Here is a 24,342-nt window from a genome sequence, read left to right on the forward strand (position 1 = left end):
ATTGAGAAAAAGAGCTATGAAATATTTTTTATGAAAATGTTTTTTTCTTCTCCACAATAAATATTGTAAATGACAAAACTTGGTTTAGCTTAGAAAAATGTTTTCTCTTAAAATGTCAGATTTTCTCTGCAGTTTGCATTTCCTTTAAATGCAATTTCTTCAAAGACTGCTAGCACAATCTGCCACGTCACTGTGCCTTCTAGTCTTCAGAGTTCTATGTGCTGTAAAGATGCTCCCTTTGAGAGAGTAGTAGGCAAAGAAGGGGATTCCCAGAAAGCAGTGGCAAAAAATAAATAAATAAATAAATAAATCAACAACTCCATCGAGAAGGAGAAACCAAGATTATAAACTTTGCTCTTTGAGGAGGAAAGCTATCTTCTCCATGTTTTGCAAAACATTTGTATCACTTCCAAGTTCTATCAAAGCCAAAATTTTGAAGTTATGCTGAAGTTATATTCGTTGTCCCACCTCGTTCTTACGGACTCACACCAAACAGATAAACATTAAAACCTTAATTATTGAAGATTGTAACAGGGGTACTAAATGTCAAGCTTTTTCTCAGACATTTCCAACTGTATTATTTCTTTCATGACACAAAATAGTTTTGTGTAACTATATGTTCCTGGGCAAATAATGTAAACTTTCAGTGCCTCAGTTTCATAATTTGTAATAATGCAGGTGGAATACTGGGGCCATGAGAATTAAATGAATAAAAACAGAAAATCATTTAGAATAATGTTGTCTGGGGTGTAGAAAGGTTTGCATAAATGGAAGCTCCTGTCTGTGATGGACAAACACTGGATACAGTAACACATGTGAAAGGGTAAGTTGTTCATTTTCACTGATTGGGGTGCTTTAGCAAAAGAAAAGTTAAAAATCTCCCTTTCTTTATAGAAAGGCAGTCAGATATTTGTCTTGAGTTATATTTTTCTCGCTCCTCGGTGAAAGGTGACACCATTTGTGCGTTTCGAAGCAGGTAGGATGAGCTAATCTGAAGAATCTCCTTCTCTCCCACTGCCATCGATTGGGTGACAGGGGCCCAACAAGGTTCTAAGGATGAATTATCCAAGTCGAGGAAAAGATGGAGTTTGGCAGCTGGGACTTCCAGTTCTGACAGTAGCTAACAATGCCAGCCTATTCACATTGGGCATCCCTGAGGCAGAGGCATCTTGGAAAGGGGAAAGCATCATGATCCAGTGAGTAGGCTGTGGCCGTGCACAGAACTACTGAGAGCAGCAGTGAAGTACGTTCACTGTAGCCAGCCCAGCCCTGCCCCAGGGGAGTGGAGCCACAGGTGGGGTTGGCTGAATTAAAACTACAGGGCCACCTGTAATCCCAGCACTTTGGGAGGCCGAGGCGGGTGGATCATGAAGTCAGGAGATCGAGACCATCCTGGCTAACACGGTGAAACCCCGTCTCTACTAAAAACACAAAAAATTAGCCGGGCGTGGTGGCAGGCGCCTGTAGTCCCAGCTACTCGGGAGGCTGAGGCAGGAGAATGGCGTGAACCTGGGAGGCAGAGATTGCAGTGAGCCGAGACTGTGCCACTGCACTCCAGCCTGGGCGACAGAGTGAGACTCCATCTCAAAAAAAAAAAAAAAAGAAAAAACAACAAAAAACTACAGGGCCTGGACAGGGGCATCTTCCAAACAACCCAATGGACTGAGACCAAAGATGACCACATTCCCTTTACCCTTTTCTCAGAGTTCAGACCCGAGGTCCTGGTACAGTCTAAACAGTGAAAGATCCTCCAATACTAACACAAAATATAATACTTCTTGCAGCCCTTTACAAGTGAGGGCTCCAAATCACATGACATTTTTGCATCCTAGATAGTAAGAAGAAATCTTTACTACATATAGAACTAAATAGTCTTTAATTTGTATTGTGTTTGAAAGACATTTCACACAAATAAATGCTTTGTCAGATCATATGTCATCATAAGTACACTTTATTATAGCGCCTTGGCATCACTTTGAAATAAATACATTGTGAGATGGCAAACACCTCAAGAAGGTTTTCTTTTTTTTTTGAGATGGAGTCTCACTCTGTTGCCTAGGCTGGAGTGCAGTGGCACAATCTCAGCTCACTGCAACCTCCGCCTCCCATGTTTAAGTGATTCTCCTGCCTCAGCCTCCCGAGTAGTGGGATTATAGGCGCCCGCCACCATGCCTGGCTAATTTTTGTATTTTTAGTACGGATGGGGTTTCATCATGTTGGTCTGGTTGGTCTCGAACTCCTGACCTCGTGATCCACCTGTCTTGGCCTCCCAAAGTGCTGGGATTACAGGTGTGAGCCACTGCGCCCGGCCACCTCAAGGTTTTAATGCAACATTTACATACCTTCGTGCTGGGCATATAATAGCACCACTAGTTACATAAGTGGAAATCCACAATTTTGAAGAAACCTCCTCATGATACTACACTTGATCTTAGCCAAAAGGCTGAGAAGCAATATCCTCCACATGATAGAATCCACCTATCCCATACTTGTACACAAAAGCACACTTTCCCTCCCCCATCAAGAGACAACCAAATGTCACACTGTGGGGCCCTTGCTCCAGTGTCTCTAGTTGGTGTCCACTCATCTTCTATATGAAAAGCCTCCTGGAATGGGACCTGTGGACAACAGTAGATTTGTTAAATAAAGAAAAACACACCTCTGTAATAAAATCATTAAAATCAGTGTCGTAGAAGATTAGAAACTCAGAAAAAATAAAAGAAAAAGATTACAAGACAGTATTGTACTAAGTATCCAATTTTTGGAAAAAAAAAACTATACATGGGTAAACAGTATGAGAATATCCAGGAAAACGACACCAGCAAGTTAACTCTGGATGACTGGGATTAGAGGTGATTCTAATATTTCTTTATTTGCTGATCTGAATTTTCTGGTTTTACTAAAATGAAGATGTATTTCTTTTATAGTAGAACCTCTCTCTTCTGCCCTAAGAAGTAAGGTAAGAGAGAGAACTAAAGCTACTTTAGACAATGCATTTGAGTGATCAATAGCTAAAGACATCAGGGATGGAACTTTTAAATGGAGGTAGTGTATTACGAGTTGCCATTTCAGAGCCTGGGTACCTGAAAAAGCACAAGTGTGGGTAAAGGCTTTAGATGCTTGGTAGGTTATATTGCATGAGTTCTCTGAAAGCCCAAGAAAAAATGAAAAGGCGTAGTTTTCCCTAGTTACCTTATGTGTCAAATGCTAGTATAATAAGTAAAGCCATATAAATAAGGGCTTGATAAGAAAGCATTGCATTTATAAAGAGTGGGGAAAACAAGAACCATGAGTCTGTGGGAGAATAAAATCAGGCCCGGTGCAAGAGTGGTGCACGGGAACGAGCCACAGGAGTAACGTAATGGTATGGATCTGTGTGGCACTGAGCATTGGACAGATGGGTCCCTGCCCATTTCCCAGGAAGAAAATCAAGTGTCTCAGGTGATGTGCACATTAGGGGAAATGAATGTGAGGAGGTAGTTTACACTGAATGACATGTTTTGATTTTGGTTATTTTGCTTCTTGACCTTTAAAAGTACTCAGTATCATAATTAATATGCAGTCAATGGTTACCTAGAGAGGTTCATCTGGAAAAAACACAAACAGCTTAAAATGGATTCAAATGAATCCAAACTAAGGAAAGCTCTTTGGCTACTTCCAAATTTCAAGTTTGTTTTCAGGTCAGAGGAAAAGAAAAGAGTAAAAGCTTTCTTCACTCTCAGTTTCTTTTTTTCCTGTTTTTTAAGAGACAGAATCTCGCTCTGTCACCCAGGCTGGAGTGCAGTGGCATGATCTCAGATCACTGCAACCTCTGCCTCCCGGGTCCTAGCAATCCTCCTGCCTCAGCCTCCCCAGTAGATGGGATTACAGGCACATGCCAACATGTCCAGCTAATTTTCTGTATTTTTAGTAGAGACGGGGTTTCGCCGGGTTACCTAGGCTGGTCTCGAACTTCTGAGCTCAGGCAATCCACCTGCCTCAGCCTCCCAAAGTGCTAGGATTATAGGCATGAGCCACCACACCTGGCCCACTCTTAGTTTGTTTAGTTTTATATTCTTGTCTCACTATCTCTGTGTCTTCCTCTGTCTTTCTCTAAAACATTCGGGCCCTCCTCACTCATAAGGTTTTGAATTCTTGAAGAGATACTAAATCAATATTTAAGTGAACACTGATCAAACATTATTCTGTACCACAAATTAAAATTGAATGTTGCTTTACAAGTGCTATAAATCTTGTAGTTCGCTAAAAAGGGAGTCAAATGGGACTTTTTGGTTACATCGCACCTCTATCAGTATTTGTGGACCACTAAAAGACTTGGGGAGGAAGACCAGAGGGAAAGGGCAGAAGCTGAGAAAGGGGCACTGAATGTATTGGAGAAATAGCATGGTACTGAGTTAGGAACCAGATTCTGGCCCCAGCACTGCATGACAAGTTAACCACATTTACTACATATATGCATTACAAGTTAACCATATGTAATCCCCTCAGCAACCCCATGACAGGGCTATTATTAGTATCATTGTCACCCTCCTTTTATAGAACAGGAGACAGGCCCAGAGCATAAAACCCTTAGAATAATGCCTGGAATATCATTACTGCTATTTAAGTGTTGGTTTAAAGACTCAAGTCAAGACTATACCTTGTGTATTTCCAAAGAACTAAGTTTCAGCCAGTACTGCTTCTAAACCAAGGAGCCAAGTTTTTCAGTCTCTGAGAAATCAAACAGAGTTACCATGAATTAATTTCAGACTCATAAATTGAGATACTCAGCTGCTTCTTCACATTTCATGCTTTTAATAATCACACCCTCGTTTAAAAATTTCCCAGTTTGGAGACTAGTACCACAGATGAGAAAAAGCTGCCACTGATTATCTAACTTATACCTTGACTTAATTTAATCCAGCCCATATGCAGAAAACCATTGTTTCTCCAGTGAATTGCTCTTGAAAAATATGAAAATGTTAATATTCCTTTCAAAGTATTTTGTGACTATATTTTAGAACAGAGAGTTGGTAAACTTTTTCTATAAAGAGCCGGATAGTAGATATTTTAGGCTTTGCAGGCTACATAATGCATCTTTTTTTCAACTATAAAACCAACTCTTTAATAATGTAAAAGACATTTTCATCTCAAGTGGCCAGACCTAAATTTTTTAATGTGAGCTAAGAATAGGTTTTTAAAAAATTGTTAAAGGTATATTTAAAAAATAATAAACAAAACAAAGGAGAATAAGTGACAGATACTGTATGAGGCCTGCAAAGCCAAAAATATTATCTGAAATATTTACTACAAGAAATATGTACTATGGAAAAATTTTGCTGACCCCTATTCTGGAGAATCATAAGTTAAGGGTATTATTATAAATAATTTAACCTCTGTTCCCATTTTTTGTAGTCCACAAAGCTAGCTTGTTTCTTCAAACAACACAATCATCTCCAAGGATGCAGAAAAAGCATTTGATACTGACAAAATTCAATATCCATCCCTGACTAAAACTCTCCAGCAAACTAGTAAGAGAACTACCTTAACCTGATAAAAGACATCTACAAAAAACCTATAGCTAATATCATTTTTAATTATTAAAAACTGAATGATTTCCCCCTAAGTTCAGGAAGAAGTAAAATATGTTTGCTTTCACCATTTCAATGCACCACTGTACTGAAGATTCTAACTAGTGCAATAAGGCAAGAAAAAGAAAAGCCATCTACATTATATCAAAAAGACACCCGCACTCATATGTTTATCATAGCACAATTCACAATAGCAAAGTCATGGAAGTGGCCTAAGTGTCCATCAATGGACAACTGGATAAAAAAAATGTGGTGGCCGGGCACAGTGGCTCACACCTGTAATCCCAGCACTTTGAGAGGCTGAGTCGGGTGAATCACAAGGTCAGGAGTTCAAGACCTGTCTGGCCAACAAGGTGAAACCCCATCTCTACTAAAAATACAACAAATTAGCTAGGCATGGTGGCAGATGCCTGTAATCGGAGCTACTTGGGAGGCTGAGGCAGGAGAATCACTTGAACCGGGGAGGCAGAGGTTGCAGTGAGCCTTGGTCGTGCCACTGCACTTCAGCCCAGATGACAGTGTGACACTCCATCTAAAAAAGAAAAAAAGAAAAAAGAAAAGAAAGAAAGAAATTGTGATATAGTTATATGTATCCCTTGGAATGCTACTCAGCCATAAAAAAGTAATGAAATAATGCCTTTTGCAGCAACATGGATAGAACTGGAGGCGATTGTCCTAAGTGAAATAACTTGAAAACAGAAAGTTTCTAAATTATATATTCTCACTTATAAATGGGAGCTAAATGATAAATACACACAGACATACAGAATGGAATAATAGACATTGGAGACTCCAAAAGGTGGGAGGGAGGTAGGGAGATGAAAAATTACCTACTGAGTACAGTGTATACTATTCAGGTGATGGGTACTCTCCAAGCCCAGACTTCGCCACTACCTAATATATCTATGTAACAAAACCATGCTTGTACCCTCTAAATCTATAAAAATAAAATTAGAAAAGTCATCTAGATTGGAAAGCAGATAAAACTATCTTTACTCACAAACAACAGGATTAGCTATGTAGAAAATGTCATGGGGTCTTCAAAAAAGCTGCTAACCTTAAGAAATTTAGCAAATTTGCACAATGCAAGGCAGTATACAAAAATCAACTGAATTGGCAAATATTAACAATTACCCAGAAAATGAAATTTTAAAAACAATACCATTACAACAGCATTAAAAAATATATAAACTACTTAGTATCCTAAGACAAAGATGTTCTGTACCTGACAAAAGATACGCAAGATCTGTAACTGAAAACTACATTGTTGAGAGAAATATAAGAAAACCAAACTAAATGGAGAGCTATTCCATGGCTCATGGTTCAAAAGACTCAGTATTGTTAAGACAGCAATTTGCCTAAAATTGAGCTACAAATTCAGCGCAATCCTAATCAAAATCCCAGCAAGCACTTTTGGAGAAATTGACAAGCTTACTCTAAAATTCACAGGAAAATACAAAGGACGTAGAATAGTCAAAATTACCTTAAAAAGAAGTCAGAAGATAAATAAAAGCCACCTGATTTTATGACTTATTTTTTCTTGCCTTTTTCTTGTCTTTCTGCAGTAAAGACAGCATAATGTTGGCATAAAGATCAACAATTAAATCAATGGAACACAATAGACAATCCAGGAAAAAAAAACACACATGTATGGACAAATGATCTTTGACATAGTTGCAAAAGCAATGCAGTGGAGAAACAATGGTCTTCTCAACAAATAATGTTGGAACAATTGGATATCTATGTACAAAAAATGAACTTTGAGCCATACCTGAAGTGCCCTATACAAATCTTGATACCATACACAAAAATGAACTCAAAATGGATCATGGAGCTAATATAAAATCTAAAACCATAAAACTTCTAGGAGAGGTCAGGCGCAGTGGCTCACACCTGTAATCCCAGCACTTTGGGAGGCCGAGGCAGGTGGATCACCTGAGGTCAGGAGCTCGAGACCAGCCTGGCCAACATGGTTAAAACCCTGTCTCTACTAAAAATACAAAAAAATTAGCTGGGTGTGGTGGCACATGCCTGTAATCCCAGATATTCAGGAGGCTGAGGCAAGAGAATCGCTTGAACCTGGGAGGTGGAGGTAGCAGTGAGCTGAGATCGCGCCATTGCACTCCAGCCTGGGCAACAAGAGTGAAACTCCATCTCAAAAAAACAAACAAACAAACAAACAAAAAAAAAACACCAAAACTTCTAGAAGAAAACAGAAGAAAGTCTTTGTGATCTTCAGTTAGGCAAAGATTTCTTAAAATACTGCACCAAAAATGCAATCCATAAAAGAACAAATTGATAGACTGGACTTTATAAAAATTAAAAATTTCTGCTCCTTAAAATACACTGTTAATTAAAGTCAAGCCATATGTTGGGAGAAAATATTTGCATATGATATACTTGATAAAGGGCTTGTATCTAGAATATTTTTAAAGAACTCAAACTCAGTTTTACAAAGGGGCATGGCAACAGATTTGATCAGACATTTCACCCAGGAAAATATGTGAATGGCAAATAAGCATAAGAAAAGATGCTCCACATCACTATTCATTTAGGAAATTGAAAATTTAAACCACAATGACACAAATACTCAACTCTGATGGAAAAATAGTTTATAATAATGTATCAATATTATTTTTAAAAATAATTTAAAATTATTTTAATTATTTTAAAATTATTTTAAATTTTTTTATGCTGAAAGTTATTGGTGTGGGGTGGGATTCCAATATATCCTAAAGTACAGATAAGCGGTTCTCTTACCCCTTCAAACAGCTTCACCCTAGGACTTACTTGTACCTTCAGCCATTTGGAGAGCAGCATTTTCCAGAGATAGCCAAGCCAGCTGATGTGGGAAGTGGGAAGACCCAAAGCATTTTCTCCTATGAGAATGAGAAGTTCTTAGCGCAGGCAAGATGGTGTATTCACTCACTGAGGGACAACTTGTGTTCTGGCAAGTCAGTCCCAGGGTGAAAAGTAGAGGTTGAGTCTCTGTTCCCTCAGAGTCCTGGATATTAAAAAGGGTCCCAGTAGCCCTCATCCTGCCCTGATTACGCTGGCTCTTTGCCACAGCAGTCTTGTGTTTCCCATTTATGGAGGAAGAGGCTTCTTGGATCCTCTGGGCCTCTTCCTCATTTGGACACTCTGTCTTTTTCCTTCTATGCAAAGCCTGGTTCATTTCTGCCACAAAAGGGCTCCATCCAAGTCCAGCATTGATCTCACTTTTCTAGAGAATCCAAACTAGGAGTTTTGGAAATCTTCAAGGTCACATTCCTCATTTTAAAATTGTCTTATAAATGAGGTAACAGATCCCATGAGATAAGGTGACTTTCTTAGGGCCAGGCAGTTAATAATTTGTTTTATGCTCACCTTAACACTAATGGCAATTAGATAATCTAATGGCTACCAAGGAACATATGTCCAAGATTTTCAGTCCCAATCTCAAATGTTCTGTACAGCTATCAGGCCACATTAAGAATTTTACTACACAAAGAAGCACAGCAATTACTATTCAGACATATTAAGAGAAACCTTTTGGAAACAATCAATCTATTTCCATAACTGAATCCAACTTTTCAACTCTAAAGTACTGGCTTTCAACTTTTTAGCATCATCAGCCCCATTTAGGAGGCTAGTGAAAGCTATGGACCCTTTCCACGCACAAATATTTACACAAAAACAAAATTTCACTGCAGTGATTTAACATGCAATATATGACAGCAAAAACACTTGGTCTGATGGTAGAAATGTCAGCGTATCTGCTATGTGGCCAGGGCATTTTTTTACTTTTAGTTTAGATTCAGGGTGTACATGTGCAGATGAGTTACACGGATATATTGCATGATGCTGAGGGTGGGGCTTCTATTGACCTTATCACCCAATTAGTGAGCATAGTACCTAATATGTAGGGTTGTTTTTGTTTTTGTTTTGAGATGGAGTCTCGCTCTGTTGCCCAGGCTGGAGTGCAGTGGTGCGATCTCAGCTCACTGCAACCTCTGCCTCCCAGGTTTAAGCGATTCTCCTGCCTCAGCTTCCTGAGTAGCTGGGATTACAGGTGCCAACCACCACGCCTGGCTAATTTTCGTATTTTTAATAGAGATGGGGTTTCACCATGTTGGCCAAGCTGGTCTCAAACTCCTGACCTCAGGTGATCCACCAGCCTCGGCTTCCCAAAGTGCTGGGATTACATGCGTGAGCCACCGTGCCCGGCCTATTTTTTAAAACCCTTCCCCTCTCCTTCTCTTCCCCCTTTTGAAGTCCCCAGTGTCTACTGTTCCCATCTTTCTGTTCATGTGTACTCAATATTTAGCTCCCACTTTTGAGAAAATGCAGTATTTGATTTTCTTTTTCTGTGATAATTCACTTAGGATAATGGCTTCCAGCTGCATCCATGTTGCTACAAAGGACATCATTTCACTCTTTTTATGGCTGCATGGTATTCCATGGTGCATATGTACCACATTTCCTTTATCCGGTCCACTGTCGATGGGCATTTAGGTTGATTCTATGTTTTTCCTATTGTGAATATTGCTGCAATAAACCATTGGGTACAGGTGTCTTTTGTGGAATGATTTCTTTTCCTTTAGGTATATATCCAGTAATGGGATTGCTGGGCTGAATGGTAGTTCTATTTTTAGTTCTTTAAGAAATTTCCAAACTGCTTTCCACAGGAACTGAACTAACTTACATTCCCACCAATAGTGTATAAGCTTCCCCTGCTCACCAAAAGACCAGGGAGAAAAGTAGGTTAGAGATCATTCTCTCTTCCCTCCCCTGACAGTGCAGGTGGATGCAATTAGCCAATTAGCTGGGTCTGGCAGGAGGATGAAGACATACCCAAATGGTGGATGGTAAACACGCATATATTTCAGTCAGGAAGGAAACCTCACCAACACTTGCGATTTTTTGACTTTATTATAGCCATTCTGACTGGTATAAGGTGATATCTCATTGTGGTTTTTATTTGTATTTTTCTGATGATTAGCGATGAGCATTTCTTTATATGTTGGCTGGCCATTTGTATATCTTCTTTTGAGAAATGTCTGTTCATGTTCTTTGCCCACTTTTAAATGGGGTTATTTGGTTTTGTTTGTTTGTTTTTTGAGACAGAGTCCTGCTCTGTTGCCAAGGCTGGAGTGCAGTAGCACAATCTCGAAGTAGCTGGGACTACAGCACACGCCATCATGTCTGGCTAATTTTTTTTATTGTTTGTATTTTTAGTAGAGACAGGGTTTTGCCATGTTGGTCAGGCATGTTTCAAACTCCTGACCTCAAGTGATACCCCTGCCTCAGCCTCCCAAATTGCTGGAGTTACAGGTGTGAGCCACCACACCCAGCCCGGTTATTTGTTTTTTCTTGTTCAGTTATTTATAGATTCTGGATATGAGTCCTTCGTTGGATGCATAGATTGCAAATATTTTCTCCCATTCTGTAGGTTGTCTGTTTACTCTGTTGATAGTTTCTTTTGCTGTGCAGAGGCTCTTTAGTTTAATTAGGTCTCACTTGTCAATTTTTGTTTTGTTGGTTTTGTTGTGTTTGTTTCTGAGGTCTTAGTCAGAAATTCTTTGCCTAGCCCAATATCCAGAAGAGTTTTCTTCTAGGATTTTTATAGTTTGAGGTCTTAACATTTAAGGCTTTAGTCCATCTTTAGTTTTATTCTTCTGCATATGGTTAGCCAGCTATCCCAACACCATTTAGTAAATAGACTGTCCCTTCCCAGCTGTTTCTTTTTGTCAATTTTGTAAAAGACTAGTTGGTTGTAGATGTGCAGCTTTATTTCTGGGTTTTCTACTGTGTTCTGATTGTCTGTTTTGAACCACTAGCCACTAACCATGCTGTTTTGGTTACTGTAGCCTTGTAGTATGGTTTCAAGTCAAGTAATGGGATGCTTCCAGCTTTGTTCTTTTTGCTTAGGATTGGTTCAGCTATTCAGGCTCTTTTTTGGTTCTACATGAATTTTAGAATCTTTTTTTCTAATTCTGTGAAAAAATGATATTGGTAGTTTGATAGGAATTGCACTGAATCTGTAGAATGTTTTAAGCAAAGTGGGCATTTTAATGAGATTGATTCTTCCAACCCATGAGCATGGAATGAATGCTTTTTCCATTGGTTTGTGTCATGTTTGCTTTTTTTCATCAGTGTTTTGTAGTTAGTTCGCCTTGTAGAAATCTTTCACCTCCTTGGTTAGACATGTTCCTAGGTATTTGTGTGTGTGTCTACTGTAAATGGAATTGCATTCTTGATTTGGTTCTCAGCTTGAACATTATTGGTGTATAGAAATGCTACCAATTTTTCTACATTGATTTTGTATTCTGAGACTTTCCTGAAGTCATTTATCAGGACTAGGAGTCTTTTGGTGAAACCTTTAGAGTTTTCTAGACATAGAGCCACACTGTCAGTGAAGAGAAGTAATTTGACTTTTTTTTTTAAATAAAGACTTGCTTTATAAGCAAGGCTGTGGTCGATCTTAGAGTATGTTACATGTGCAGATAAGAAGAATCTATATTCTGTGGTCGTCGGGTGGCGTATTCTGTAGTTGTCTGTTAGGTCCAGTGGGTCAAGTGTCCAATTTAAGCCCAGAATTTGTTAGTTTTCCACCTTGATGATCTATCTAATGCCGTCAGTGGGGTGGGGTGTTGAACTCCTTCACTATTATTGTGTGGCTACTTTCTTAGGTTTAGGAGTAATTGTTTCATAAATCTGGGTGCTCTAATGTTAGGTGTGTGCATGTATTTAAGACAGTTAAATATTCTTGTTGAGTTGAACCTTTTATCATTATGTAATGCGCTTGTCCTTTTTAACTCCCTGTTTGGGGGTCTTCTACTTTCCTTGAGGTGTTTCAAGAATCATGGGAAAGTTCCTCTCAGGTCTAAAACACTGCCCTCTTTTGTACTGCACTACTTGGTCCCCTTGGCTTTTAGGGTTACCAGAGATTACTTGGTACTGTGAGAGGACTAGACCTTGGTGTGTGTGATGGCTAGAAGTTATGAGCAACTCTTTATAGTGTTAGATGGCTAACAGCAGTGTTGTTTACAAGAAATAGTTATTATTACAGGGGACTACTTGATTCTTTGTGTTTGGATAAGAAAAGCACGGTTTAGTCCTAAAAACTGCTTACTTTATTTTCATTTTTGTAAAATGGGATCTCATTATGTTGCCCAGGCCAGTCTCAAACTCTTGGCCTCAAGCAATCCTCCCACCTCGGCCTTTCAAAGTCCTGAGATGACAGCTGTGAGTCACTGCACCCAATGGCCCTGTTTCTTAAAGGGCTCTACCCTAAAGCCAGTAATCTGGCTCTAGAATTAAGAGACAAGCTAAGTTTAAAAAAACAAAAAACAAAAAACAAAAAACAAAAAACACCTATCAAACTAAATTAGTCTTGTGAAACTCTTCGTAAAAAGAAATTTATTTCTTTAAAGGAAACTTCCATTTGTAAGGGATCTCTGTCTCTGCACCTAAACCACTAGGCACTTTAACTATGGGGAAGACAACGGCCCAAAATTTCTATAATAAATCTGATCTTTGTTTAGATCTAAGTTTGTGCTTTTGAGACATACCTTTTCTACCAGTTTCACCTAACTCATGTCTTTGGAAATGCAAATTTACAGTGGTAGAGCTAACAGATGTTTACGGTATGTAACAGGTATTCAAGTTATTAATAGTCTTTAAAGTAGGGGAGAACCTTTGAAAACTGCAAATGCAGAATCTTATTGAGAGGTGACAACGTGCTAGCAGCCCTCGCTAGCTCTTGGCACCTTCTCTGCCTCGGCATCCACTCTGGCCGCACTGGAGGAGCCCTTCAGCCCGCCACTACGCTGTATGGGCCCTTCTCTGGGGCTGGCCGAGGCCGGAGCCGGCTCCCTCTGCTCGTGGGAAGGTGTGGAGAGAGAGGCTCCAGCGGGAGCCGGCGCTGTGCGTGGTGCTCGCTGCCCGGGGCAGGTTCCTGGTGGGCGCGGGCTGGGCGGCCCCACACTTGGCGCGCTGGCCAGCACCTGCTGGGCTTGATCGGTGATGAGCTCACTCTGGACGGCGAGAGAGCCCAGGCTAGGTGCCAAGGGAAGTCCCTCAGCAAATGCCATTCAGAGGCAAAGCCGGCTGGGCTTCTGCGTCCCTGCGACTTGGAGAACTTTTCTGTCTAGCTAAAGAATTGTAAATGCACCAATCAGTGCTCTCTGTCTAGCTAAAGATTTGTAAATGCACCAATCAGCGCTCTGTGTCTGCTAAAGGTCTGTAAATGCACCAGTCAGCACTCTGTCAAAATGGACCAATCAGCACTCTGCAAAACGGACCAATCAGCTCCCTGTAAAATGGACCAATCAGCAGGATGTGGGTGGGGCCAGATAAGGGAATAAAAGCAGGCCACTCCAGCCAGCAGTGTCAACTGGCTGCAGTGCTCTTCCATTTTGTGGAAACTTTGTTTGTTGACTCTTGGCAATAAATTTTGCTGCTGCTGCTCATTCTTACTGTCCGCAGTGACTTTAAGATCTGTAGCACTCACTGTGAAGGTCTGCAACTTCACTCTTGAGGCCAGTGAGACCGCGAACCCACCAGAAGGAATGAACAACTCTGGATGTGCCACTTTTAAGAGCTGTAACACGCCCTGCGAAGGTCTGCAGCTTCACTCCTGAGGTCAGCGAGACCACGAACCCACCAGAAGAAACTTCGGACGTATCTGAACCTCTGAAGAAATAAACTCTGGACACACCATCTTTAAGAACTGTAACACTCACCACGAGGGTCCGCAGCTTCATTCTCGAAGGTAGTGAGACTGAGAACCCACCAATTCTGGACACATTATAAATCTATAAGATGTGTTTCTGTCCATGTGTTTGCATGTCTATTTTTTCGTTTGTTTGTTTGAGAGGGAGTTTCACTCTTGTTGCCCAGGCTGGAGTGCTATGGTGCAATCTCAGCTCACCATAGCATCCGTAGGCCGGGTACAAGCGATTGTCCTGGCTCAGCCTCCTGTGTAGCTGGGGTTACAGAAATTCCCCTCCACCCCTGGCTCGTTTTGAATTTTTTTAGTAGAGATGGGGTTTCTCCAGGTTGGTCAGGCTGGCCTTGAACTCCTGATGTCAGGTGATTTCCCTCTCTCAGGCTCCCAAAGTGCTGGTGTTACAGGCATGAGCCACCACGCCTGGCCATGTCTATATGTTTGTATGTGTCATGTAGATATAGTTCACTACCGCATTATATGAAAGAGCTCTAATCAATTGGCTTAAAGAAAAATAAGTGCTTAGATGAAATATTTTCTCAGGAAAATAGAAGCTAGTTCAAATGCCATTATTTCATGTGACTTCAATGATCTTTGTTAAATAAAACTAGTCTTTAAATTCTCTTCAGTAATTAAATTTTTAAAGTCATGTTATTGACAGCAACAGGAGACAGACAAATTCCTAGGCAGACAGGGATGGATCGCTGGGAGGGCTCGACCTTCAACCTGAGGACTGAGCAGCTAGTTCTGGATAGAGTCCACGACTGGAGTGAAAACTTCTGTCCCCATCTTACCCACTTTCTCTCAATTGGTTACTTCTGGATGATGCCTTTTAACCAATCAAATGGTGCTCTCTCCAAGCCCACCTATGGACCAATCTGCATGCATTCCCCCATTCTAAGCCCATAAAAACCACAGACTCAGCCTCATAAACAGCTACCTGCTTTATTGGTCACGTCTCACAGCTGAGACCTTTCCTTCTGTAGCTCAATAAAATTCTTCTCTGCCTTACTTGCTCTCCAGTGTCTGCATACCTTATTCTTCTTGGAACCCAGAACTTGCTAAGCTGTAGGGAGCAGGAGTAAAAAAAGAGCTATAACCCTCCCTCCTGCTTGCAAAACAACAGGTGAGAAGAAGCCATAGGGTGCCACTCCCTCCTGCTCACTGAATTACAGGAGCAAAAGAGCTGTGACACACCTGGCTGGCTCACTGAGCTGCAGATGGTGCAAGTAAAAGAGCTGTAACACTCCCTCCTGTTCACCAAACTATGGAAGCAAAAAATCCACTGGGTGCTGCTCCCTCCCACTTGCTGAACTACTGGAGAGAAGAAGCCACAACAGTATGTTAAGTTACCAAGACCACCTCAGTCATGGGGACCCCAACCCAGCGGTGCTAAGGAATTGAAGACAAAGACACAGAAATAGAGTACAAAGTGGGATCAGGGGGCTGACGGCCTTCAGAACTGAGAGCCACAAACAGAGTCTGACCCACATATTTATTGACAGCAAGCCAGTGATAAGCATTGTTTCTATAGGTTATAGATTAGCTAAAAGCATTCCTTACGGGAAACAAAGCATTCTTAGCAAGGAGTAGAGAAACAGGTTCTGGCTGATTATCAGCAGCAAAAACATGTTGTTAAGGCACAGCCTGCTCCTGCTATTGTTTGTGGTTTGAGCAGTTTCCCACTTTAGGTGGCCAGGCGTTCCTTGCCGTGCTCCAGTAAACCAACAACTTCTAGCCATGTGCATCACAGCTATCACGAGCATGTCGCATTGCTGCAGAAATCCTGTTTATGGCCAGTTTCTTTAAGGCCTGTTTATGACAGGCTTAGGGCTTGTTCCCAGCATTAAGTAATCCTAGGTTTTTCAACAGAAATGAGGGTTACTAAGAGAATAGTAGTTAATATATGTGATTAAAACTAGTAGATATAAGAGAAAAAAATTCTACATACAGGGTGTATAAAATAAGATGTTGATGTAGTTTTTATGTTGTTTCCTCTAAGCTTCATATTGAATTGTAATCTCCCATGTTGGAGGTGGGTCTGGTAGGAGGTGATTGGATCATGAGAACGAATACCTGATGAGTAGTTTAATGCCATCCCCTTGGTGCTGTACTCGCAATGGTGAGTTTTCACAAGATCTGGTTGTTTAAAAAGGGTGTGGCACCTCCTCCCCCTCTCTCTATGGCTCCTGCTGTCACTGTGCGTGACACTTGCTCCCTCTGCAGCTTCTGCCATGATTCCAAGCTTCCTGAGGCCTCCCTAGAAGCTGAACAGATGCCAGCACCATGCTTCCTATAAAGCCTACAGAACCATGAGCCAATTAAACACCTTTGCTTTATAAATTACCCAGCCTTTGATATTTATAGAAATGTAAGAACAGCCTAGCAGAGAAAATTGATACCAAGGAGTGGGGCATTGCTATAAAAATACCTGAAAATATGAAAGAAACTTTGGAATTGGGTGGCAGGTTGAAAGACTTTGGATGGCTTAGAAGAAGAAAGGAAAATGAGGGAAAGTTTGGAGCTTCTTAGAGACCAAAAACCACTTGTACCCCAAAAGGTATTGAAATATATATATACACCACAAAGGTTTTAATACAACACTATTGAAGGTTGGGTAGACCAAAGGGAGAACCTGCTGGTCCTTCAAAATTAAAAATCCCCAAACTAGTTTTCGGTATTTGCCCCAGATTGGAGAAATTTCTTCAATCAGAAGGCAAAGGTTACAATGAGAAAGCTGATTAACAATTGCCTGGGAAAATGTTGAGGCAAATTAGTCAAGATTGACAAAAGAGCCTGGGTCCCTTAGCTCAAGTCGCTGCTGAGAACCCAAATCCTTTTTTACCAGAGAGGGTGAAATGGTCTGGGAGTGGAAAAGAAAAAGTTTCCTGGGACCAGAACATAAAAATGTAAGGGCTGATATGATTATGAAGGTTGGAATGTTTAAATAGGCTTTATGTAAAGTACTCATGTCTCTTTTACCTAAATGTCTTATGGAAAATGGGTATTGTATCTGACTGAGGAATGTTTTCCCTAACTAGTAAGGAAGGAGACCACCTCTCCCATTGTCTCCTGTTTCAAAAAGGCAGCAAAAAGTTAAAAAGTAGCAGAAGTGAGATCAATAGCCAGACGGCTTGGCACCAAGAACCAGGCCTGGTAGTTAAAGATCAACTCCTGACCTAACCGCTTGTGTTATCTATAGATTCCAGACATTGTTTGAGGAAGACTTGTGAAACTTTCTGTTCTGTTCTGCTAGCCCCCATCACTGATGCATGCAGCCCTCAATCACATAGCCCCCACTTGTGCAATGTATCACGACCGTTTCACATGGACCCCTTAGAGTTGTAAGCCCTTATAAAAGGGACATGAATCTTTACTTTGGGAAGCTTGGATCTTGAGACATGAGTCTACCTATGCTCCCAGCTGATTGAAGCCTCTTCCTTCCTAAAACCAGTGTCCAAGAGGTTTTGTCTGTGACTGGTCCTGCTACATTAGTACTATAAAACAGAAGGCATGTAAATCTGCCCTTCCAGCAATATGAACTGGACATGCTAGGTGGGAAGTGGTGTATCAAGTGAATGAGCTACAGCTGTGACAGTTTAGCATTTTTCTTTGAAACATATGGCTACTTGAGATAACGGGAGTGCTAGAAGCAAGGAGCCAGCAAGTCTGGACACATTCCAAAGGCCAGGAGAGGTTTTACCTTGGACCCAGGACATGTTCCAAGCCCTGTCTCAGCTTCTCTCCCAACACTCAGTGTTTCTCCCAACATGTCCCCCTTTTCTTTTTTGTAAAACTGCCGCAGCTATCATTGCTTGTTCTCAATGGCGGCTTTATGTCCAGCAGTGGCTTCTGCATCTGCAGACTACAAGAAGACAGCACAAGCACATAATTATTACAATAAAATCTGCAAGTGTAGAGCTTCCATTGGCCTTAATCCATTTAAGAGGATTGATTGTAGACAACCCATTGGCTGTCCTGTTCAAAGTATCAGTTCCAGGGAGCATGGCTAAGTGAGCCTGAGAGGCTTCAAAAACCTGCTCTTTTAGTTTTACAATCTTGAGGATGAGATTTTCATCTCTGCCCTCCAGATGACATTTAAGAGTAACATAACACAACTTCGAATCCAAAAGTTCCTCTTTTTGTTTTCAAATTAATTGAGCAAGGCAATTGCAGGCTGTGCAGCCGTTAATTGCTGGTTGGTGATCCAGCTTCATTTTTCTTAGCCCTTATTCAAAATGGAGTCGCTCTGGTTTGAATGCTTCTTACATGTTTCCCCCTTCCCTTTTACAAGAGGTCCCTTAATTCTAAGGGTTACAGAAGGATGAAGGTCCATCTTCTGTAACTTCTTCATGCTGAATAGGGGCGATGATATTCCTGCCTAACTATTAGGGTCTCTTGTATTCAGGGTAGAGAGGGGTTCAGTCAGAAAGCATTGGTCTGTTAAGCATCTGTTGTACCTCTGAATCCCAGCAAAAGGTAAAACCCTGGTGCTTCAGCAGTTTCTTAGCTTCCTGTGTGGTTCTCTTGATCTATCCCCATGTTATAGGGGTTGATGTCAGCATGACTCTGGTTGGTCCTCATTCCACCTTCACATTCAGATTCAACTGGCTCATGGCTCATACTGGGGGAACCTAGTCCATGGTTGGGATCCATGGGTCCCCCTCATCTCCTGTTCCATGGTTGTACACATCTTGAGGGCACCCACACGGTGTTCATCTCCTGCAAAAACACTAGCATACCGTCACCCCACACTAGTACATCTAGCAAAACAGAAGCAAAGGCCTTTATTATTATTATTATTATTGCCGAAGCATTTGAAACTCAGCTTCTACATCTTTGGTTAATTACTGCAGGGTAAAACTTACCATTGATAGCGAGAAACAGGCTTTTTCTGATTAACAGAAGGCATAGAGAAAGCAAACCGAGGCTTATCCTTCTTGTGCAATAGTATAGCAAAAAAGCAGTTCTTAAACCTTCAATTTACAGGTGGGTCCAATAGATGCTGTGGTTCATGATAGATCTTCAGATATTTGGTGGGCACCCACACGGATACCTGATTGTCACCTGGAGAGACACAAGCAAATCCTCTTCCTCATATAATTATCTTTCCTTTTTCCCAACTGTATGTGCATCCCTCCACCATATATCTTGTCCAGCCTTTTTATTTTCCTTTTGTCCTGTCAGGTGTTGTTCAGCTGCAGTCATGGGTTGATCTTATTGCAAATTTAAAAAATTTAATGTTAATAAAGCTAAATGCAGTTGCATATGCTGTGTCTTATATTCCGGTCCCCTCCTTTTTGCTTTTGTATTTGAGTTTTTAAAGTACGATTAGCTCTTTCCACCATTGCCTGTCCTTGCGAGTTATATGGAATACCTGTAGTATGGGTAATATTCCATTGTTGAAAATATGTAGCCATGGCTTTACTATAGTATCGTGGGCTGTTATCAGTTTTGATTTTTTCTGGGATTCCCATAACTGAAAAGCAAGATAAAAGATGTCTTTTAACATGAGTTATAGCTTCCCCTGTTTGACATGTGGCCCAGATAAAATGTGAATAGGTTATCTACTGAAACATGAACAAAGGACAATTTTCCAAAAGCAAGAATATGTGTTACATCCATCTGCCAGATGGAATTTGGAGATAAACCTCTAGGGTTAACTCCTATTCCTTGAGGTGGCAGATGCAGGACTTGGCAGGCAGAACAGGATTGTACAATTTCATTTTTTTGCTTTTGAGACGGAGTCTTGCTCTGTTGCCCAGGCTGGAGTGAAGTGGCGTGATCTCGGCTCACTGCAAGCTCCACCTCCCGGGTTCACACAATTCTCCTGCCTCAGCCTCCAGAGTAGCTGGGGCTACAGGCGCCTGCCACTATGCCCGGCTAATTTTTTGTATTTTTTAGTAGAGACGAGGTTTCACTGTGTTAGCCAGGATGGTCTCGATCTCCTGACCTCGTGATCCACCCGCCTCGGCCTCCCAAAGTCCTGGGATTACAGGCATGAGCCACCGCGCCCTGCTGTACAATTTCTTTAGCTTGTTTCCATGATAGACCACATCTTTTTCTAAGGCCTGCGGCATTAAGATAGGTTAAAGAATGGAACATTTGTGCATCAGCAAAGACTGCAGACACCAATGCATCCGCCCTTTGATTAAGTTTAGTTAAAGGGCCAGGGAGGTTAGTATGTGCTCTCAGATGAGTGATATAGAGAGGGGAATGCCTTTGTTGTACTGTTTGCTGTAAAGAATGAAATAAAAGATTAAGTTGTTCATCAGTCACACTTCGAATTAAGGCACATTCAATATTTTGCGTGGCTTGCACTACACAGGCTGAATCAGAAACAATGTTTACTGGCTGTTTAAAAGTTTTTAACACTGTTATCACAGCCATAACCTCAGCCCTTTGAGCAGAAGCAAAGTCAGTTTGAAAAACTTGCTGTTGAGGTCCAGCAAATGAGGCTTTTCCATTACTAGACAGCATTTCCTTTTCTATATTCCTTTTTTGTGTATCCAAACTGCCCACAATTAAAGCAAGAGCCTGAGAAACGGGGCATATTCTTTCCTACTTTAAATCCAGCCATAGCCTGAGCTAAAAGAGTAGCCTTATGTAAGTTACCTCCAATGTCATCACAAGCCTTAATATATTCAGCTAAATGAGTCTTCCCTCTTAGGGGTCTAATAGCAGTTTGACACTCTGCATTAACATTATGGGAAGCAAGAAGCTGTATTACAACATCCTGAGCTGTTTTATCAGTTATGGCTTTATACACAGCCTCTTGGAGCCAAGCAATAAAATCAATATATGGTTCTCTAGGTCCTTGTCAGACAGAACTGAAAGAAGGATATTTTCCCCTGTAACATTTATCCTTTCCCATGCCTGTAAGCACACAGAGTGCAGCTGAAAAATGGCAACATCCTCCGTTACTGCTTGATTCTGTAATCGACCCCAGTTAGGGCCAACTCCCATTAACTGTTCAAAGGAAACAGGCAAAGGTGGCTGTGCTTGTGTGTTTTCCCTTGCCTGAGTTTGAGCTTCATCAGCCCACCAAGTTTTAAACTGTAAATACTGAGACAGAGTGAGAACAGATTTTGTTAAAGTATCTCAATCATATGGTATTAACCTATTACCAAGAGCCACATTTTTTAACAAAGTTTGCACAAAAGGAGAGTTCAGGCCGTAATGACTAATGGCTTGCTTGAATTCCTTTGGTAACTTAAAAGGAAAGTTGGCCCAATTAGCTATATTCTGTCCTTCTTGCTGGGTTATAGTAACTGGAAATTGCCATGCTTCAAGGTCTCCCTTGGCTCTATCTAGCTTTTTGAATAGAATTTTGTATAGCTCCACCAATTGCTCCAGGTTTTAATGTTGCAACCACAGGAGCAGTAAGTTTTTCACCTAATTCATTTTCTCACCCATTAAGGGGAGAGAGAGGAGGTGGCCATTCACTTAATTCAGCCGGTGGAGCTGACAGGCTAGTAAAACATACTGTAGCTTTCCTTTCTTTTCTTTAATCTCCTCCAGTAGCTGTTCCTCACACTCAGAATCTGAAGTTAGTTTTTTACACTCGTCCTCCTCTTCCTTATCTAAATCTCCCTCATTATCTGTTTGAATGGCTCAAGAGCTGCCTTTATTAGTGCCCACATTGACCAAATGGGAACTGGAATTTTTACTCCATCTTTATATGCCTTTTTAAAATCTCTTCCCATTCTCTCCCATTGATCCAACTCCATAGTCCCCTGTTCTGGAAACCATGGGCAAAACTGCTTTACTGTACTAAAGAGTAATAAATTCTGAGTACTAACTTTCACTCTCCCTCTTTGTAATAAATGCCTTAAGAATAAGCTGGCTGGTTGCAGTGGCTCATGCCTGTAATCCCAGCACTTTGGGAGGCTGAGGCGGGTGGATCACGAGGTCAGGAGGTCGAGACCATCCTGGCTAACATGGTGAAACCCCATCACTACTAAAAATACAAAAAAATTAGCTGGGTGCGGTGGTGGGCACCACCAAGTAGTCCCAGCTACTTGGGAGGCTGAGGCAGGAGAATGGTGTAAACCCGGGAGGTGGAGCTTGCAGTGAGCCAAGATCACACCACTTCACTCCAGCCTGAGCAACAGAGCAAGGCTCTGTCTCAAAAAATAAATAAATAAATAAACAAATTCAAATAAGCAGAATGTTTGCTTTCACTTTGTCCTCTTGTTACCCTGGTTCTTCCGAGCACACAGCTTTCCCACAGAGCTTCTTTCAGTCATCCTCGGGTGTCCTCTGATGATGCATCCTCCACTTTCACACACTCTAGTGTTCCTTCACCGGGGTCTTCTTTGCCCCACATTGGGCGCCATGAACGTTGGGGTGATCGGACCCAACACCAGGCCATGGGGGCTATGAAGTCCGGCAGAGTCAAAGGAATGAGAAAAGACAAATTAACAGAGAAAGGTGGACCAGGGGGCCAATGCTAATATGGAGGCTGCAAAGGCCCCAAGCTCTGGGACCCCACGCTATTTATTGGTGATCAAACAAAGAAACAGGTGGTGAGGATGTGGGGGTTGAAAGGAAGCAGTGTTATCAGGTGAATGAGCTACATCTGTGACAACTTAGCATTTTCTTTGAAACATATGTCTACTTGAGATAATGGGAGTGCTAGAAGCAAGGAGCCAGCAAGTCTGGACACATTACAAAGGCCACGAGGGGTTTTACCTGGACCCTGGACATGTTCCAAGCCCGCCTCAGCTTCTCTCCAAACACTCAGCTTTTCTCCCAACAGTGAACAAACATCCTTGTTTGGAAGGCAGCAACTCTGAGTCTAAAGTATACTTTTGTGACCCAAATTTACCTTTCTCTCTACCTGAGTTCTCTAAAATTTGGAAACTATTCATGAGTATTCTTATTTTATGGCAGTATAGTTATATTTGCATATGATGAATAAGAATCTGTTTTTTTTTTAAACAGGGCACAATTGGAGACATTGGTTATTTTACCAAGGCTTTGATTAGACTAACAAATTTTCAGGTAAAGTTCCAGCAAAGCCTATATGGCCAAACAATTCTTGCTGCACTTTGTGCAAATAATCAGGTGAAGTACAATAAGGCTAAAACTAATTTTGCACACAGATCGATCTTACTATACTTTCTCTTTAGTAGAAAAGGGGGACTAGAGAGAGATAAAATTTATGTTTCAAAGGAAAACTGTACCACACCTGTTTATACTAGATTCCAGCCCCGACCTTTGTTTTTAAGCTTTATTATTTGACTAGAATTTGGGCTAACTCCTGAATTATTTCTTGGCTACAATAAGTCTCTAAAGAAGAACTGGGTTGTAATTTTATTCATGATGTTTTAGTTGGTTCCTTAGTGAAATTCCTTTTTTTTTCATTCTGATGCAAAAATTCTCTTTTGATTGTCAAATCACTAATGTTATCTCTCATTGTTTTACTTCTTTCCAAGACAGCCGGAATCATGATATTCTGAAGACTAGAGATGATTTGGCAGAGCCTGCAAATCACCCTCATTTTGGATCATTCGGCATCCCACTTGGCTTTTCTTAAATTTTTTTTTATTATGAGACAGGGCTTACTCTGTTACCCAGGCTGGACTCTGTCACTCAGGCTGGAGTGCAGTGGCATGATCATGGCTCACTGCAGCCTCAAACTCCTGGGCTCAAGTGATACTCCTAGGAGCCTCAGCCTTCAGAGTAGCTAGGGCCACAGGCATGTGCCACCTTACCTAGCTAATTAAAAAAAATTTTTTTTTTTTTGTAGAGACAGAGTCTCACTATGCTATGTTTTCCAGGCTGGTCTCTAACTCCTAGGTTTCAGTGATCCTCCTCCTCAGCCTCCCAAAGTGCTGGGATTACAGGGCGTGATCCACCATGCCTGGTCACAAGGGTCATTTTCAAGTCATAGAATTAGTTCAAAGCATCCAATGCAAGGATGGGCACACAGGTGCCTAAACAGCTAGAAAATTGAAGTACTTTGCCTCCCGGGCCATTATCTGTCTCTTTTTCCATCCATCCCCATGATGGAAAAGTTCCTGCCTCCACCAGAATGAAAAGAGAATTACTGAGGGG

The 24,342-nt window shown here is 41.2% G+C and overlaps 1 long non-coding RNA gene and 1 pseudogene across 2 annotated transcripts; both read right to left on the bottom strand.

The window, feature by feature from the left end:
• Positions 1–1,967: 1,967 nt before the first annotated feature.
• On the bottom strand, positions 1,968–23,318 carry LOC109023331 (uncharacterized). Of its 2 annotated transcripts, none has more exons than XR_010131002.1 (4): positions 22,481–23,318; positions 19,149–19,759; positions 4,640–4,710; positions 1,968–2,618 (listed from the first exon to the last, which is right to left on the bottom strand). It is a non-coding gene; the product is annotated as an uncharacterized lncRNA (long non-coding RNA). The 2 variants fall into 2 exon arrangements; XR_008671777.2 differs by lacking the exons at positions 19,149–19,759; positions 22,481–23,318 and adding exons at positions 7,054–7,129; positions 8,361–18,014.
• On the bottom strand, positions 2,323–2,455 carry LOC115930962 (uncharacterized; annotated as a pseudogene).
• Positions 23,319–24,342: the final 1,024 nt, after the last annotated feature.

The sequence above is a fragment of the Gorilla gorilla genome, chromosome 16, assembly GCF_029281585.2.
Source record: "Gorilla gorilla gorilla isolate KB3781 chromosome 16, NHGRI_mGorGor1-v2.1_pri, whole genome shotgun sequence".
NCBI classification, from domain to species: Eukaryota; Metazoa; Chordata; class Mammalia; order Primates; family Hominidae; genus Gorilla; species Gorilla gorilla.